Source organism: Falco rusticolus, chromosome 6 (genome assembly GCF_015220075.1).
Source record: "Falco rusticolus isolate bFalRus1 chromosome 6, bFalRus1.pri, whole genome shotgun sequence".
NCBI classification, from domain to species: domain Eukaryota; kingdom Metazoa; phylum Chordata; class Aves; order Falconiformes; family Falconidae; genus Falco; species Falco rusticolus.
Window position 1 is genome coordinate 14315537 of NC_051192.1, and position 18347 is coordinate 14333883.

The 18347-nt window shown below is 37.7% G+C and overlaps 1 protein-coding gene across 4 annotated transcripts in view; it reads left to right on the forward strand.

Annotated features, from left to right (window-relative positions):
- The window catches only part of SUPT3H (SPT3 homolog, SAGA and STAGA complex component), a 278056-nt gene that overhangs the window by 109335 nt on the left and 150374 nt on the right, over positions 1–18347 (forward strand). The window lies entirely within an intron of this gene.

Below are 18347 nucleotides of genomic sequence, written 5' to 3' on the forward strand. Positions count from 1 at the left end.
ACTGAGGATAATGATTGCTCACCTTTTAATAAGCGTTTTCCTAATCTACAAAACATTATTGAAATGTTAGATACAATCATTACTATTTCCTAATAGTATTTTTTTTTTTTTAATAAGGGAGGGGGGGAGGGGAAGAGAAGTTATTTCAAGTACATAACCTTTCCAGTAAAGTGTAGTTTCCAAGACTTGCAATTTTAAAAAATTAATTCCTTTATATTGACAAACATGCAATGTAAAAATATGAATTGTAGCATGATTTAGAAACTGTAGAAAGCAATCATAAGCTGTTTTAGTTGAATTAATTTTGAAAGTTCCATACAGTGTACTTTAAACCTTGGAAGCTTGACGAAACTAAACAATGAAGCGAATGATTAGGATTTATAACTAAGATACATTTGCCTTTGGTTTTCTACAACAGCATTTTTGTAGCCTCTGTGTTGAAACCATATTCATTATTTTATCAGTAGTTGTTATCTTTTTCAGATGCTGTACACCTCAACTGACTTCTAAGACATGCTAAAATCCCCTCTTCCCCAGGGAAAAAAAACAAACCAAACACAACACAGAAAGACCCAAAAAGCTGTTCATTACTGAGCTAAATTACAGGCAACAGGAAAACCCACCATAATTCACTTACATATGCAAAAAGTTGTGTTTTCACCACCTAAAATAATATTTTTAGTTTCCAGTTCTGCTATGCTCTGCAGAACCCACCAATTTTGTTTGCATCCATTTTTATAGACATGCTTTACATGAAGACTTTTGTTTATAGAAATCTGATTTTAGAGTAACTTGCAAGTGCATACTTAGATATGTGAGTTTGCTATCCTTTTTTTCTTTGGCTTAAAACATTCTGTCTGTGCTACAAATGTAACATGAATTAAATCATAACATAAACTTAGTTGTTAGTATACATGTCCAGGTCATTCCTGGTAAGGGAAGGAAAGCTTAGCACAGGGTTAATGAAGACAGATGTTACCAATTTTTTGTTTTCATGTCATTGTCATTTTGATATTGAGAAAAAAACCCATGGACCTCAAGGAAAACATTGATTTTGAAGCAAAAATTAATAAATGATCAGGTGGTTGAAATTGTTAACTCAGTTCTGAAATATACTAAATTAAGAAAGTGAAGGAAATTTTTGTTTTCTGTTATGGATGTGGGATGTTTACAGGCTAAAGATTGTAACAGAAGAGCCAGAAGATACAGAATGACCTGTGTAAAAAACAAGAATCTGCACTATGGTTTTTATCTCTGGATTCAAGCTTAATTCTGCACTTAACACAAAAAGAAGGGACTTAAATAGTTGGATTTGGTGTTCTTGCTTTAAAGTACATATAGCTGTGTCTATATCTGTATCTATTTGAAACTTGGGGTTTGGTTCCACAGGGCTGTGCCATTGGCTCTGTGCTGGCTTCCATGACTTTCCTGCCTAAGTTTTACATTTTTAGATTTATTTGTGCAAAAAGTTTATAAGGAAGTAGATTAACATGTAAATTTGCAATGATTGTGATTGCCACATCTGGTGAGGACATTACCCCCGGGGGGCAAGGGAATTAATGTTGAGTCATAATGGGCTGTAAGTTTTCCTATGGCTTATTCCTCTGCGATTTCTCTAAAAGGACAAGTGAAGAAGATAGCAAGAGGTTATGTTAAAAAGAAGCAAGTGTGTTAACACTGTGTATGGAGATGTTGCACCGTATAAATCCGGGATGTGGCTGTGAAGCAGGTTGTGTTGTAGAGGTGTGAGGAATGTTTGTGTTATGGATTCATTAAAGTAGTAGTTTAATGAGTTTATACTACCCATTGTCATTTTTTTGAAGTAACATCACCTCTTTTAATCAGTTCCTTCATATGATCCTGAACACTTCTCAACGTTTATGAATATATAACAAAGTTCAAAATAAGCATCTTTGAGGTTACATCTATGGAAACAGAGATTAGATATTGACTGGACACTGCTGTACTACCAAGTGGGGTAACAGGAGCAGGACTTCCTCGGGGGAAGCTGCAGGCAGAGGATGACTAGAAATGAAGAGCAACCAAAAAACATCTCTAGTTGTTTTATTTCTGACAACCCTCCCCAAATAGGAAATAAGTATGATTGCAGAGAGGTTTTCTTCTGAGTTCGGACTGATGAAACTTATCTATGTTTTTCCAGGTGATGTTTCTTTTGCTGATTGGAATATAAAGATCCATATTAACTTGTTCACTTTGACTGAAACATGTAAAGGAGGATTAACAGACAGTTAACAAATGCTGGGTATATATAGTGTAAATATGAAATAAAGCTTATGTAGTACTATATGTAACCATCAATAGAATTACAAAATGTATGCATGGAGAAGCTAAGCAAACTTAGCTTTGTTCAAAGGAAGTTGGGAAAATTGAATGAGCTCAAAAATAATGATAAAATATCTCTAATTGGTTTTATTCATTTCCCCACTAAAAGGACAGTACAGGATATTATTAAAAAAAAAAAAAACAAAAACCAAACAACCAAATCTTCATCTTTATTTAGATTTAGCTAAAACATCTGTAGCATCAAATAGGTTTGTGTCAAAACCTCAAACCCTGCAATTTTTCAGATTTATTTCTACAAATATTTGCAATTCCCAGTAAGTTCTGATTTTCAAGCTCAAATTAATGTGTTCCAAAACCTTCATTTTAGAGATATATGTCCCAACCTGATTTTTAAAAATTGGGCTGGATAGGAAGTGAGAGGTACCATCTATAGTGCATATTTCAGCCAAGGAGAAGCCTTCTTCTTGAAAGTTTTATAACGTCTCTGACAGCAAATATAAAAATGAAGGACCTGTGCAGGCAAAGTAAAAAAGTTACTTGATAACATGAAACCAATTAATGCAGTTAATTGTTATTGTTAAATTTATTATTTGCTCTCTGACCCAAAGGGTCTGAAGTAAAATAAAGGTCAATCTCTCCTTGATTTCCTGAATGGTTTTGACTCTGATTATGACTGCATAACAAAGCATAACACTTTGCAGTGTTCTGTTTTTGCAAGAAAGTTGACAAAATACTACGTATTTTTCAGTAAAATTTGTGAGGGCTGACAGAATTTGCCACCATGAGAACTATTTTTGTCAACGTCTGTTTATAGCCTTTGAAGTAAGTACTAATAGCATACTTTATTTGCAAAAGTTCTTAGATCAAGCCAAGTAAAAGCAGATTTCTTACTACGGAGTTGCCCGTGCATTATTGGCTAAGGAAGATACAATGCTGCGTGTTTATATTGGTCAGTTAATTTTTTCGTATCTTGTCAGCAGCAAGCCAGTAAATTCAGAAGTTTAAGAACAATTAAAAATTAGCCACTTCGGTAGCAGACATTTTTAGCTTTCCAGAAGAAAAGTTGTCATATTTGAAGCTAGGTGTGAAGAATAATTAGTAACCCTTCATTAGAGCTCCTAATTTTGTATTTTGGTAATGGATGAGAGTATGGAAGGAGATTTCAGTGATACTGCCTCTTCTGAATATCCTCTTGCTCTTAGCATGCATGCATGCTCATAGCCTTCCAGTCCCCCAGCTATGTGAGCAAGGTTGCATGAAGAGAATAAAATATGAGTGTCATTGAATCTTAAGAACCTGTAGTGTGTCCAGAAGTCACGTCATGAAATGGTCAGTTGTCTTCCATAAATCTGTGCTGAAGAAGAGCAGGTGAAAGTCATGCTTTACCCACCTTGATGATCCTGTTTTTTCAAACGCGCGATGGTAAGGGTTAGGGAAAGAGTTGCTAATTTTTTTGCATTACCTTTGTTGCAGGAAAGGTCAGGAAGGATGTAGTAATTTTGTTATTTAAAAACACTATACAAATTTTGAGGATGTCCACCTGACATTGGTAAATTTAAAGCCCTTTGTCATCCTGTGTGAAGAGTAAGCCCAGGTGCCTGCCAGCCTGTGGCTTAGGATGTGGGTTTCTTTGGGCCAGGTACATCCAGAGGCAGGGGAAGCAGGCAGGGTATGCAAACTGGGCAGCCGTTTGGAGCTGCTGAGATTTGCGCTAGGATCTCACATACATTTGGGAGGTGTGATCTCCGTGGCTTGTCCTCTTGTGATGTACAGCTCAACGTTTTCAGGCTGTGTGTCAGTGATGTTAATGGCCAAAAATGAATTCTCTAGACCAGGTTATAAGAGAAAGTGTGAAGTCTTGGTTTTGAAGCATTTCAAAGGGCCTTTCATAAGATTTTACGAGTACGAACTTCTTATTAATGGTTTGAGACGCTTTTTATTTTCTTTCACATATATGGTAGCTGTCCCTCAGCAGTCTCTTATTAAGTATTTAGTCAGTAGTAACTTATGTTACAAATAGCATATGCTTATTAAATATCTTGAAACAGCTTTGCCTAAAATCTTAGTGAAAATTTTAGTGATTTTTTTTTTTTTTTCCCAGAATATAGGACATTATAGGGCAAAATTTGTAGCAGGTACCTGGTCATTTCAGCAGTTTGATATTTGATGGTAGTTTTGTTCTGGTTACTTTATACCTGAGTGGTTACTCTTTACTTGAAGTGATTTGAAGTGAAAGAATTTAAATGTAGTAAAGAAAAGACTGCTCTTTGTCCTATCCTTGGATGTAAACCCCTTAATGATAATAAAAAGTTCTCCAGCATTTGTAGTGGCATTTTCATGTCTTGCTTTTTTTTTTTTTTTTTTTTTTTTTTTTTTTTTTTAACCATATGCCATATAATTGGTTTCTGTGGACTAGATGCTGATGCAAATGATTTAATTTCTGGATGTTGTTTAAGGTGAAAAGAGAAGAGGGCTGAAATACGAAAGGGAAAAAAATGGGGAAAAAGGGAAAAAAATGGGGTTTGCTTTACCTAAAAGTTTTTTTTTTTACCTAAATACCTAAAAGTTATTTGCAAAGTTTCATCTTTGGAAGCAACACAAAGACTGCTGTCTGATTGATTGCCTTCTAAGAACCATGTTCGAGTCGCAGAATTACAAGAGGGTATTTTGGTGATGGGATTGCAGCCTGTAGCTCTGGGCTGGGACACAAAGGGCTTTCCAGCAACGTTTCCCACTTGCTTTTCCAAACTACAAATTTTCTGCTGCGTTTACTGAGAGTGCGGCACAGACCGCTGTCTTATGCCTAGTTATCTTGTTACTTGAAAATCTTGTTAAAACTCATTTAGTTTAGTGACAGTAATTCCACAAACAAACAGATGTGACTCCATGTGGGTTATCCTTTGCAAAGGTTATATTGTGAAGTGAAATAAACTTTTTCGATAATCTTAGGAGCCTTTGGAAAGCTGAAAGGGACAGGGGGAGCTTGCTATGCAGAGTCCTTAGGCTTGGTTTTGGGGGCATATTTCCTTAGAGTGTTCTTTAATGAAGAATTTGAAAGGGATTTACAGAATCTGTTAAATCAGAAGTTTAACATCTCCCCTGAATCGTATTTGCTGTAAAGCTTTCTGAGTGTCTGCTCTTCCCTGGTACGCCACCAGAGCCCAGGCCTGTGGGTTGTCAGTGTGTTTCCTCTGGTGAAGTGATTATAGGCATTTACACTCTATATTGAATATATGTTCTTGTTGACTTTAGTCAACAAGTTAGGATAGTTATTTTACAACTTTTTGCAGTGCTAGGCATGGGAACAAGGTGCTCATATATTATAAACTTAAAATGATATAGTATTTAGTGCCAAGGCTTATTTTGCTAGGGCTTGTTGGTTTCTCATATTAAGCTTTTCAACTCTAGCACATGAAAGCCTCCCAGATACTCTAAACACCCTGAATCTCTGCAAAGATGCTAATGAAACAGTAGTTAAGAGATTAAAGGCTTTTGGAGTATACAGGCTGGATGAAAACCAAGTCAAGAGAGGAACTAAACGGTCCCATTGTATCCTCATCTAACCTGATTTGTTTTTGCTAGCTGTAAAGGTCTTTGATATTTGGAATCCATGCATGCTTCACTCCTGATAAGCATGAGAAACCAAAACAGTAATTAGAAATGGTCATTAGTTGAGACAATTTTGTTTCTCCTGCCCTTTATTCAGTTTAGTAAAGTGTATTTTTAAGAATCTGTCTAATGATTTCTGTGATTCTACATTTTCTTTATTTTAAAAAAATTTGAACAAGTCCAGATTAATGACATTTTTCCAATTTCTCCAAGCTCTGTATGAACATCTGACATCTAAGTGTGAACACAGCAAGTTAATACACTTTTCAGTACCTCTTGACTTATATATGCATGGATTAAAGTTGTGGTAGTCATGTTCTTTAAAACATGAATTGGCATATTTTCAAATGTGCTGTATTCTTCTAGCTGTAGAAAATCATCCATTTTATGTTGCAAGCATTAAGATGAGTTGTATCTTAAGTGGCATACTTAAGGGATACTGCCAGTGTTTAGAATAGCTGATGCAATTTAGGAAAGGGGACTTAAAAATATAAGATGATGGTGTTTTGAAAAAATAGGAAGTATAGGAAGAATTTGTTAGAATTATTACTATGCCAGCTAAAAGCCAGCATAATCAGCTTCGTTATTGACCACAAGCTTAATCTGTGATGGTTTTTTTTTTTTTCTAAACTTACTTATGAAAGCTTTAACTGGTGGTTCAAAATAATCTTGTACTGCATGTAAAATGGCACTGAAATGTCATGGGTTCCCCACATTCGACCTCATAATCCATGCCAACCCTTTCTCTGAGTTTTCAGTCCTTACCTGCATTGCTGTTCCATTAATTGGAATATAGGAATGTGGTAGAAATATAGGGATGTGATTGCATGTTCATTGTGCTTGCGCATTAATTATTCTCACTAGCAGTACTCTTGTTATTTTTTAGTTGGTGAAAAGGCATCTGAAGTCTTTTAAACATATTTCCTATGTATTTTTTCCCAAACAAAGCACCTCTATTTTATTACACAAAGAGATTCAGAATTAAAATCATATGTAAGGACAGTGAAGACTAGACGTTTAACGTGCCCTGCTTATGGCTTTGCAAGAAATTATGAAAAAATTATTTCCATAAAACTGTGGATAAGGGAGGGTGTGTTGTTTCAAGCTTGGGTAACTCCTGTTAAAAATAAAATGATAAATATACATTATGTCACTCATTGTTACCTGATTCTTTTCCAAGATAGGTTATTAGTGATTTAGAACAAAGGGCTTTGTATTTTCAGAAGCATTATATGCTAATTGTCTATGCAGTTGATGATGATACTTTGGTAAGAAACATCCAGAGTCAATTTGAAATCTAAAACATAGAAGAGACCTGAAAGATGATACCATCAGGGTTTTACTGGTTATAGACATCTGTGATAGATTAACTGTATTATTTTTCATTAGTGTAGATGAACAAAATCAGTGTTAGTGACATCTTCTATATGACTTCTTATGTATTCATCATGTGTTATGCAATGTTTGTCATTCATATTGGTTAAAATGGCTGTCAAAATGCAAATACTTAAAAACCTGTAGCATTAATTAGGTCATGTTATTTGAAATAACCTTGAAATATTTAATGTTTTTAACATGCTAATAGTTTTTGGCTTGTTACATGTGGTAGGGTTTTTTTGTGTCAATGTCATGGCTCAAAGTATAACTATCAGACTAATTAGATCAGATTTATTAAGAATCAAAGGTAATGATATGATCAGTAGCAGATCATGATTGGTGGGTGGACTCATGTGAACCATCTGGGTTTTAATCTAAATATTCCTGTCTGGCTTTTGGGAATAGAGGGGTGTTGTAAAAACAGTGGCAGATATGAATCCAAATCTTACATAGTTTCTTTCTATTCTCTCACTGTATAATTCATGAAATAAAATGTCAGAAGGTGCTTGGTCACTGTTAACATGGAAAGTTAAGGTATGTAATCTCACAGAAGTGATCAAAACAGCTTCCAATTAATGTGCTGTGGAAGTCTGAAATCCTTTTCTAGTTTGCACTGCCTGGAGATCCAGTAGTATCACCATAATGTTGACCCTACATTTGGTCAACTGGGTTGCTGTCAATTGTATATATTGCTGTCTGGTGACTGTATCGACTGAATCTCTTAATGATTTTCAGAGCGTTGAATCCTACGTGCATGATAGATACTGGTTGAAAAATGAAGTGAGGTACATAAATAACTAAAAGCAAGGCATCTGTTTAACAGTGACATACTAAGTGGAGGAGTTCAACAGAGGGAAGCAGTGGTAGGTTCTTCATCTGCCTAATCTTTGTGGTCAAATATGAATAAGTCTTTAAAAAGTAGAGGTCAAGAAAATGACACCTGTGACTCTGAGTTGATCCACTTCCATTACCCTGTGAAACCTTCACCAGCTAGATGCATGCCTGATTTTCAGGAAGGCTTTCTGGTCGTCCTGTCTTATCAGTGTTACCTCAAAAGTAAGTATGAAGGCCACAGATCTATGGTGTGGGGTTTCATTGGTTTCAGAGGAAAGGGTTTGGAAGAATCCCATTTGTCTTCATACTACTGAGATGTTTTGTTTCCAGGATTCTTTTGGAAAGTCTGCATGTGTCATGGTCACCAAAAGATATCTGTTTGTGCTCGTACAGGCAAGTTCTCTTGGATATTTACAAGGCAAGCTAGGGTGCAGTTAAAGTTGATTTGGAAATAGCACCTTTTGGTGTTCCTCTTGCCTGGGATTATTGGTAACAGATTGGGGAATGCTTGTCTTCAGGCATTTCTTTGGGTTTTGTTTGTGGGGATTTTTTGAGTTGAGGACTTTATTCTGATAAATATGGGTACATTTTATACAGTAGCTGCTCTGAGTCTTCAAAAACAGTAGACATGAACCTAATTTCATCTTCTGGAAAAGCAAATTAATTAATAGATATCAATCAAGCCCTTCCTCTGAATTGATTCCTCTAGGACAAAACTAGCACTGAAATTTAGGAAGTGCCATCAAATTTTAGTTCTTTGTCTCTTTCAGTACATGTATATTAGTGGTTGATCTGCTGTTATCCTGCACTATCCTACAAGATCGTCACTAGTAATTTGGCAATGTTCCTGTCAGTCCTAGTAAAGGAACTGTGGACAGACATTGTTCTTGTTAAGAGTCTGAGGCCAGCCAGCTTGCAACCCAAGTTCTTTGTCTGAGGAATTGTGGTCGTCTTGATGTGTACCCAAAACTTATTTTTGTGTTTGAGCGCACTGGTGAATTTAAAGCAACAATAGTGGGAATCAGGAGTCATAACAGGAAAAACGGGCACACACACAGCCCCCTGAGCTGGAAGACAAGGACAGGGAGCAGAATGAAGCCCCCATAATCAGAGGTAAGGGTCAGTGACCTGCTACACCACTTAAACATACACAAGTCTATATGGGACTGGATAGGATCCACCTGAGGATATTGAGGGAGCTGGTGGAAGTGCTCATTGGGCCACTTTCCATCATTTATCAAGTGTCCTGGCTAACTGGGGAGGTCCCAGGAGATGGGAGTTTAGCCAATGTAACACCCATCTACAGGAAGGGCCAGAAGGAGGATCTGGGGCACTACAGGCCTGTCAGCCTGACCTTGGTGCCAGGGAAGGTTATGGAGCAGGTCAGCCTGACTGCCAGGACAGCCAAGGGATCAGGCCCAGCCAGCATGGGTTTATGACAGACATGTCCTGCTTGACAAGCCTGATCTCCTGCTATGACAAGGTGACCTGCCTAGTGGATGAGGGAAAGACTGTGTCTTGGACCTTAGTAAAGCCTTTGACACTGTCTCCCACAGCATTGTCCTGGAGAGGCTGGCTCCTCGTGGCTTGGATGGATGCATTCTATGCTGGGTAAAAAACTGGCTGGATGGCCAAGCCCAAAGAGAGGTGGTGGATGGAGCTACATCCAGCTGGCGACAGGTCACAGGCGGTGTTCCCCAGGGCACAGCGCTGGGGCCAGTTCTGTTTAATATCTTTGACGATCTGGACAAGGGGATTGAGTGCACCCTCAGTCAGTTTGAAGACAGCACCAAATTGGGGGTGTGCATTGACCCACTGTAGGGCAGGAGGCTCTAAAGAGGGTTCTGGACAGGCTGGACCGATGGGCCGAGGCCAATGGCACGAGGTTCGACCAGGCTCAGTGCCGGGTCCTGCCCCTGGGTCACAGCAACCCCAGGCAGCGCTACAGGCTGGGGGCAGGGGGCTGGGAAGGTGCCTGGTGGGAAAGGGCCTGGGGGTGCTGGTCAGCAGCCGGCTGGGCATGAGCCAGCTGTGTGCCCAGGTGGCCCAGGTGGCCATCAGCATCCTGGCTGGTATCCGAAAGAGTGTGGCCATCAGGAGCAGGGCAGTGCCCGTCCCCCTGCGCTGGGCACTGGTGAGGCCGCCCCTGGACCCCTGTGTTCAGCTTTGGGCCCCTCACTGCAGGGGGACGTGGAGGGGCTGGAGCGTGTCCAGAGCCGGGCAGGGGGCTGGGGCTGGGGCAGGGGCTGGGGCACAGGGCTGATGAGGAGCGGCTGAGGGACCTGGGGGGGTTCAGCCTGGGGAAGAGGAGGCTCAGGGGGGACCTTATCGCTCTCTACAGCTGCCTGAGAGGAGATGGTAGTGAGGTGGGGGGTTGGTCTGTTCTCCTAAGGTAACACGTGACAGGACAAGAGGAAATGTCTTCAAGTTGTGCCAGGGGAGGTTTAGATTGGGTATTAGGACAAATTTCTTCATGGAAGGGGTTATCAAGCATTGGTACAGGGTGCCCAAGGAAGTGGTGGAATCACCATCCCTGGAGGTATTTAAAAGGCACATAGATGTGGCAGATGGGGACCTTGTTTAGTGCTGGACTTGGCAGTGCTGGGTTAATGGTTGGACTCGATCTTACAGGCCTTTTCCAACCTAAACAATTCTATGGTTTTAAATGATGCCAACAAGAGGATAGCAATAACTTTGCTAGTACCTTACATATTGATAACACCAAACTATGGAGAAGCTTGGGAGAAAACACTCCTCCATGTGAAGGCTGCATTCAGATATAGGTATTCATATAAATCCATTATATGATCTCAGTGTAGGCCTCACTGGAAAGATGTTTGTGTGTCATAAAACTACAGCACTTCATAGTATTGTCTTTGACCAGCCCATAGAAGAATTACGTTATTGTTGGTGTAGAGTGTGGGAGCCTTCTGTTTTCTGATGGTGTTAAAGCCCACATTTTTTTGGCAGAGACCTGTTTATTTTAAGCAGTACCTCATTTCCCTAAAAAGCCATTTGAGCTCCTCTAGCTTGGACAGCATCTCAATCAGATTCTTAAAAGAGAAACCCCAAAGCCCCCATTCCCTCCCCACCCCAAAACAAGCAGAATAACTTGTTTTCATTTGGTGAAATGTCTAGCAATACCAATAGCTCAAATCTTGACACTTCTTTCTGCTAACATGAGTTCTTTAATGTTGCACAATGCACTTTTCATTCACCCTCCTCTTGCTTGAGCTTCAGTTTTCTTGGCCAAGTTTATAGAGAGACAGACTGAAAAAAGATGCCATGATTTGTCTGCAAAATTTACAGATAGAGATGAGAAGATGGGGAACTTGGGGAACTGTGTCTTTTTGTTTTCCCTTTTGCCCTCTAAGGTATGACATCCATTTACTCTTGCACCTTCTGATTCCAATCCATTTGAATACTTGCATCCAACTGAAGTTTAAGCAAATAGTTTTCTACAGGAGAGGAGGACCTACTTGTATAATGTGAAAATCTTTCTGCCTCCATAAAATTGACTTTGCGAGCTGCGGTTTACATACACAAACCATTCACACACATGCAGGAAGTTTTCTTGACTTTTGCTAACGACAGTAAAGTCAATGAAATTAGAGAATAAATGATTCGTTGTAAATACTTAGTGAACTGTGACTAAGCACCTTTTAATAGAAAGTGTCAGTGTTTTAATTCCAGAGGCTAGACTGTTTATGAATAGTTATATTTTATAAGGTACTTTGTCATGGCTTGCGAGATATTTACAGCAAATCTTTTTTTAGTGATTTTTTTTTTTTTCATTAAGAAAACTCATGAGAATTTCCTGAACATACAAAGCAGGCTCATGATTGCACGGTATGTCACTGAAAACAACTTACCCTGCAGTTTGTATTTCCTTCTATCTTGATGGACTGGGTTCTTAAAACTAGTGTTATTACCATACCTACCTTTGTAGAAAATGCCTTTGTGGGAAAAGAGAGGCAGCGGGGGGAAAGAGAGGAAAATGTTTGTGTAGTTCTAAAAACATATTTATACTCCCTACTTTTCTGTAACTGTTCGGACAGCTGCCAGAGAACGTTCCTACCAGTTAGGATATATGAGTCAATTGGGGTTATTTTCATTTCATTAAAAGAAAACCAAAACCCCAACCAAACAAAGAAAAAGACCCCACCCACCTTATTAATATTTTGTTTTTAAATTAAATATTATATGCTACTCCCTGTCATAGTGATGGAGGAACAGTAACCATTAGATGATGATTAAGCTTCTGGGGAAGAAAAGGGAGGAAAACCCTCATACATGGAAGTGATTTTTTCGATCCAGCTTCGTGCAATTTTGTGTTTTACCCTGTCAGCCATTGATGAACAAATTTATCCTCCTTAAATCCTTCTTAAGCCAAGGTTTAGGAAGGCCCTCAGTTGCAAAGTCTTGCAAAGTGATTCAGTGAGTCTTCTGTGCTGAAATCTTATGAACGGCTAGAGCCAATAAGGGATTTGGTGTTTTCTAGGCATCAGGCAAAAGCTCTTGAGAATAGTAAAAATTACCTCTCTCATCTGAAGGAGGAGGGAGACATTAGGAGCCTGACTTTTTTTTTTTTTTTTTTTTTACTGCATTTATTTAATAACTAAATCCCTGTCTCCAGCGACTGTTTTCCTAAGTAAGAGTAACTCGTATATAAGCATTGTTGTTAGAATAGTTAGCAGAATTCAGAAGCTGAATACTTTCATTTTTATCTTCTCTAATATCCAGTGTATTTCTCCTTAAAGGTAGTATAAAGCATGCTTGCGCGGTTAGGGACTGACTTCTCTCAGCTGTACTTTCACTAGCAGATTGGAGTCTGCTAGTTTCATGGATGATTAAATAAGAATGAAAATAAAAACAGTATAAAAAGAGGCTTTTCTTTGTTCAGCAAATGTTCCCCATTTAATATTTTTATACAATACTTTTTAAGTTGTCTCCAGTTGATTTGATGAGTCTCTTCTGATCAGTCAAAAGCAAGATGAAAGTAAAGCAAATACTAAGGCAGTAGAGGCTATGTGGGAAATTTATTTGAATCCTAGAAAGTTTTAATTTTTTTTCAAAAATAAATGTTAAAATAGCACAATTCTAGTTAGTGGGTTGTGGCCAAAGTATTTTTTGGAAGACTTTTTTCTACTTTTCAGGTTGGTGAGTTAGTTTCAGACGTTTCTGCTGTACCTAGTAATCTCCAGTTGCGTATAAAGCCTAGGATTTTTAAAAAATATATAAACCTACAAAAATCAAGGCCAGCAATTTCACGTATTTTTTGATCCCATTTGTAGCTTGTCTATGTCTTTTTTGAGAGCTTAATCAGGAAAGTGAATATGACTTCATGTGTGTGTATTTTTTTTTCTTCCTGCTTTTACTTCATAGCAAAGTATATGCATATGCATAGCAAAAAAACCCTGCAACTTGTTTGTTTGTTCCTTCATCCTCATTGATAATAATGAATGTGTCTGCAGAATTTTGGGAGAAATAGATTTAAATTGTTCATTTCAGGGAATGGAGACACAGTGGTATTAAGACCATGGCTCTCAGGTGGGTTCCCACCCCCCTCTTAATAAGGAGGGTGTCTTGTGCATCTTCTCCCATACTCAGCTGTAAAGACCACCTCTTCTCCCACTGGCTGCTGAATATCACTTCTGTTGCCATCCCTGGTAACCACACTAATTGCTTACATGGAAAAGGAATATTAGGAAAATATTAAGTGAAGCTAAAAATACATTAAATATGATATAGCAGCTGGAAACAGGGAAAGCCAGCACCTTCCACCAGCCAGATCTCCACGGACCACCAGCAAAGTGCTCCGGGGGCCACTGCAACCATGCAACCACATAACGTGCTTTGGAACATTTACATCAAATATCACCTTCTGCTTTTTACCTTGACCTCAGAAGACTTACCCAGCAAACGATAAACAATAAACTTACATAGTGTGCCCCAGAGGCTTAGTTTCTAAATAAACTCTGTATGATGCCACACATTTTCGAGGAAGCAGAGCTTACCGTAGACCACACAAATCTCAGCCACGAGCATCATTGCTTGTGTGTTGAGTGATGCCAAGCTGGAGCTTTAAGAAGTGACGACTGTGCCTGGATATAGAAGCACAGTCAGGGTGTTTTAAAAACACAAACAAAACAACAACAAAAAAAACCAACCAAGAGAATACCTCAGCATTTTGTGGCTGCCCCCTCTGTGGCACCAGTGTACTGTGAAGCACAGCTCTTGCTCTCTCTTCTCCGGCTCCAAAACTGAAAGGAAGGAAAGAAGACATGTTCAGTAACTGCAGCATGAAGGGAGACATTAATTACTCTCCTATAACAGATCATTCTGATACCAAAAATTACATTTGCTTTTGACTCTGTAGTGTGTGATTCAGTGAAACCACAGCTTTTCTGGGAGAATTTGGTCTTTCCCTATGTCCAACCAATCATTGCTTCCTTGGCTTCTAAGGAGGAAGAGTAAGGGAAAGACGAGAGGCTGAATACCGTTCCCTCAAGCACGGCAATTCCTGACTTTTGTCTATAGACACTAATTCTTATTTTGGAAACTTGGTTCTCTTTAAAAATTGCTTGCCACTGAGCATCTGTCGGTATCGGTTAGGATGCTGCATGTGTACCTAATTTCAAGAATCTTGTCTTCTGCAATCATAGAAATGTGTTCTAAGTAGTTGGAGGTGCTCATTGGAATGACTTATGGACTGGTATGCTTTTTTATTTTGCCTAGCTTATCTGTTTTAAAAAGTAAGGGAATTAGGGTGTTACTTGGTGTAATTTCATATTATGTCCTGCAGATACAGATAAGAAAGCAAAGTACAGTATCCGTGGTAATGATTTTATTTGTTAACTCATGTACTGGCATAATGCTGGGTGGACTGTATATAAAACAACCCCAGCCTTTTAAAATGTTTATACTTGATTACTGGTTTTACCCCTATTTGAGCACTCTGAAATTTGTAAATTGAAATTATAATTTCGTATTAAGATATCAATTCAATCTAACTAAAATTTTATAGTAAATTATCTCAGAATTGTCAATTATTCAAATCTAAATGCTTGTCGGTAAATAGGAAGTCATGCACATTTGGCCTGAATGAGCACAGCTCATGTTTGTCTATTTTTTTTTTTATTTTTTTTTTTTTAAGGCAAAGTTGAATGGATGCCAAGTGGTCCTTTACATGAACCCCTTTTGAACTACCATCAATAAATTGAAATAATTAACTGTGCATTTCTTTCATCTGATGTTCAATTGAGCTCTATGAGAGTGACACTTGTCCCTCTTTTTTTGTCTTTTATTCTTGACTCATATACTATATCATTATTAAGCAGTCAGTGCCTATTTGGTGCTTGTAATTTTGCTACTTTCCTTTGTAAACTAAATAATTTTCCATGTTTTTGAAAACTAAGTTTTTGATTGAAGTTTTTTAAGCTCTTATGCTTCAACCTTAATTTGCTTATGAGAAAATCTTTCTGAAGTCCAAATATTCAAATTTTCAGTTTCCTACTTTCCACGGAGCCACTTTTCCTTGGAAAAAAAACATAACAAAACAAAACAAAACAAACCCAAAACAACAACCAAAAAAACAAACAAAAAAACCCCCCAAAAAACCAAAACCCACAAAACCCCAAAAAACAACCCCGTTTGAAAAATCTAAGAAAACTGCCTCTTATTTCCTTTTGATCGTCTTTGTGCTCAAAGTGATTATTTAATAATTTTAGTGCACAAGAGGGTTAACGTAGCCTGTTGCTTCTGTGTAAATCCCTATCCTTAAGTCTTGGGAGGGACCTGAGGTGTGGAAGAAGAGGGAGTAACTGTCTATATTGTCATTTGGACATATAGGAAAATAGAGGTTTGATCTATAGGTTGTGTATACAGGAATATCTTTTGCCAGTATTTTCATCCTTTGGTTTTTAGTTTGGGTTTTTGTTTTTCTTTTTTTCTTCATCCCATATACTTCATTAAAGAATATATTTTGTCAGTAATAAAACAAGAAAAATAACTGTTTTTAATGAGGCATTAATTGTCTAAGTGACGATTTAGTGTCTGTGCTCAGTATAACTGTTTGAGAGAACATTTTGGACAAAATTAAGAACTAAACTGTAATTAGTAGACACAGATGTGGTCATCTTCCAAAGTCCTTGCTTTTGCTTTTGTAGCAAGTAGGTCAAGACTAGGGTGACTGTAAAACATCAATATTTTGTAAAACTCTTCTTTTCTTCTTCCAAAAATTCTGCCAAATTGTACTTAAATGAAGTCTTCTGAGGAAAAAGCCTGTAAGAGTTCTTTACTATAAATACATTTTTGTGATTTTAAGAAGAATGGGGTATTTATAATGGATTGAACCAGAGCTTCTCTGCTCTGTGTTATCTTTATAATGTTTGCCATAAAGTGCTTCCAGGCGACATCTTGACTTCTGTAATTTTTTTCTTCCTTTTCATTGGTGCCTGGAACAGATTATTGTGGGTTATAACATTTTAAAACATTTAAGTAATCCATTTGAAAGCAGGAAAAAGAACACACCATTGATATGAAATTGCACTGAGTTTCCAGAAAAGATTTTATCAGACAACTTCCAGTTTCTTACTCTGGGGAGAAGGTTGCATAGTTTGATTTCTGAAATAAAATACATTTTTTAAGCATTTAAAAGACACAAAGTATGTCATTTTCAGTGAAACTGATGTGTCTTACAGCAGAATTTTACTTTCAGAAAAAATGAGAGTATTGGTATGCTTGGTGTTATTTGAAGTCAAACCTAAATTTAAACCAGCTATTCAAAAGAATTAGTCTATATTTTAATTGTTGTGCATCTTTTCTTCTTAGTTGGATATATTTTATCTGTGCCTGGTGGGAAAAAAATTTCTGCTTCTATTTTTCACTCACAGCTTCAGTGATAACATGGAGTAACTACTGTAACAGTTTAGAGTATGTGTGATTTTTTGGTAATTAGGAGCTTGTGGTGCTTCATGAGTTGTAGAAGGCATGAACTGCCATGCCCCTACATCGTTAACTGTAATTTAGAGCACTGATTTCCAAGCTATGATCTGTGGACCACTGATGATCCAAAAGTCCAGGTAAGTATTTTACAGCAGTTTTGTTTAGTGTGTATAACAGCTACATCCCCCCGCCCCCCTGCCTAGAATGACTGCATATATTACTTTCATAGTTAGTTTTTACAGTGTTTGTGAGAAATGCTGACATTTTTAACGCTCTTTTGATCTCAAATATTTTGATATTTTTGAGATAATGTTTTTGACACCTCTTCATGTTTCTCCCCATTATTACAGTGAGTACTGTAGCATCTATCTGACACATACTGTGACAATGAATAATGAGAATAAATGCATAGGTGGACTTTTCATATCATTTTGGTTTACTTTTAAAACCAAATCTAATTTTATCATTTACCATTAAAATAAAACTAATTTGCAAAGCCTGATTTGTTAGTAGAGCACTTGTTACCACCTGGCCGTGGGAGGCATAGGGGGGTAACTGTTGCTCTTTCTGCCACAGACCACCTGTGGATGTGTTGCTTCCCTTCGCCAGGCACTGACTTCAGGAAGGGTAGTAAAGTAAAAAAACTGATGTTATAAAGCATGTTAACATCTAATAAGGAAGTGCGTTCTTTGAGAATTGCCTATAATTACTGTCATGTAACACCCAAAGATCTCATTCGTGAGGTTGTGATGTGAATTTTTGAAACAATGAAAAATGGTCTCGATGTTTTGGGGAATGTAAAAAGAATAATATTATTTACTTAAAAATTAGCATAAAGCATTCATCCTTGTTTATATTTTGTATCTTGTGGATTAGTTTAAATTGTCTTGTGGGTTTAATCTAGATTTAAAATACCTAGGGATTTCCACATTCGGTTAACACTTATAATGTATGTATACAGTCAAATGATGTTTTGACTTCCCGCTCTCCTCATCACTTTTTCGCCCTGTCCTCATGAGAGCAGACTGAAAATTCATCTCTTTTGGCTTTGTTAAATTCCATTTGTGTTTGGGTATATTGTTGAGATGAACTTTTTCCTAGAACAGAAATGACTGATCATAGTCCAGTCTGCCTAGTCTAGAAAGAGAGTTGTCTCATTTATTTCCTGAAAAACTGAACCCCTTTGTGAATGAGCAAATGGAACATATTATGCTATACAACTGGAATAAATTATATCTTTTTCCTTTGCCAATCATAAGGATTTGTAAAATTAATTT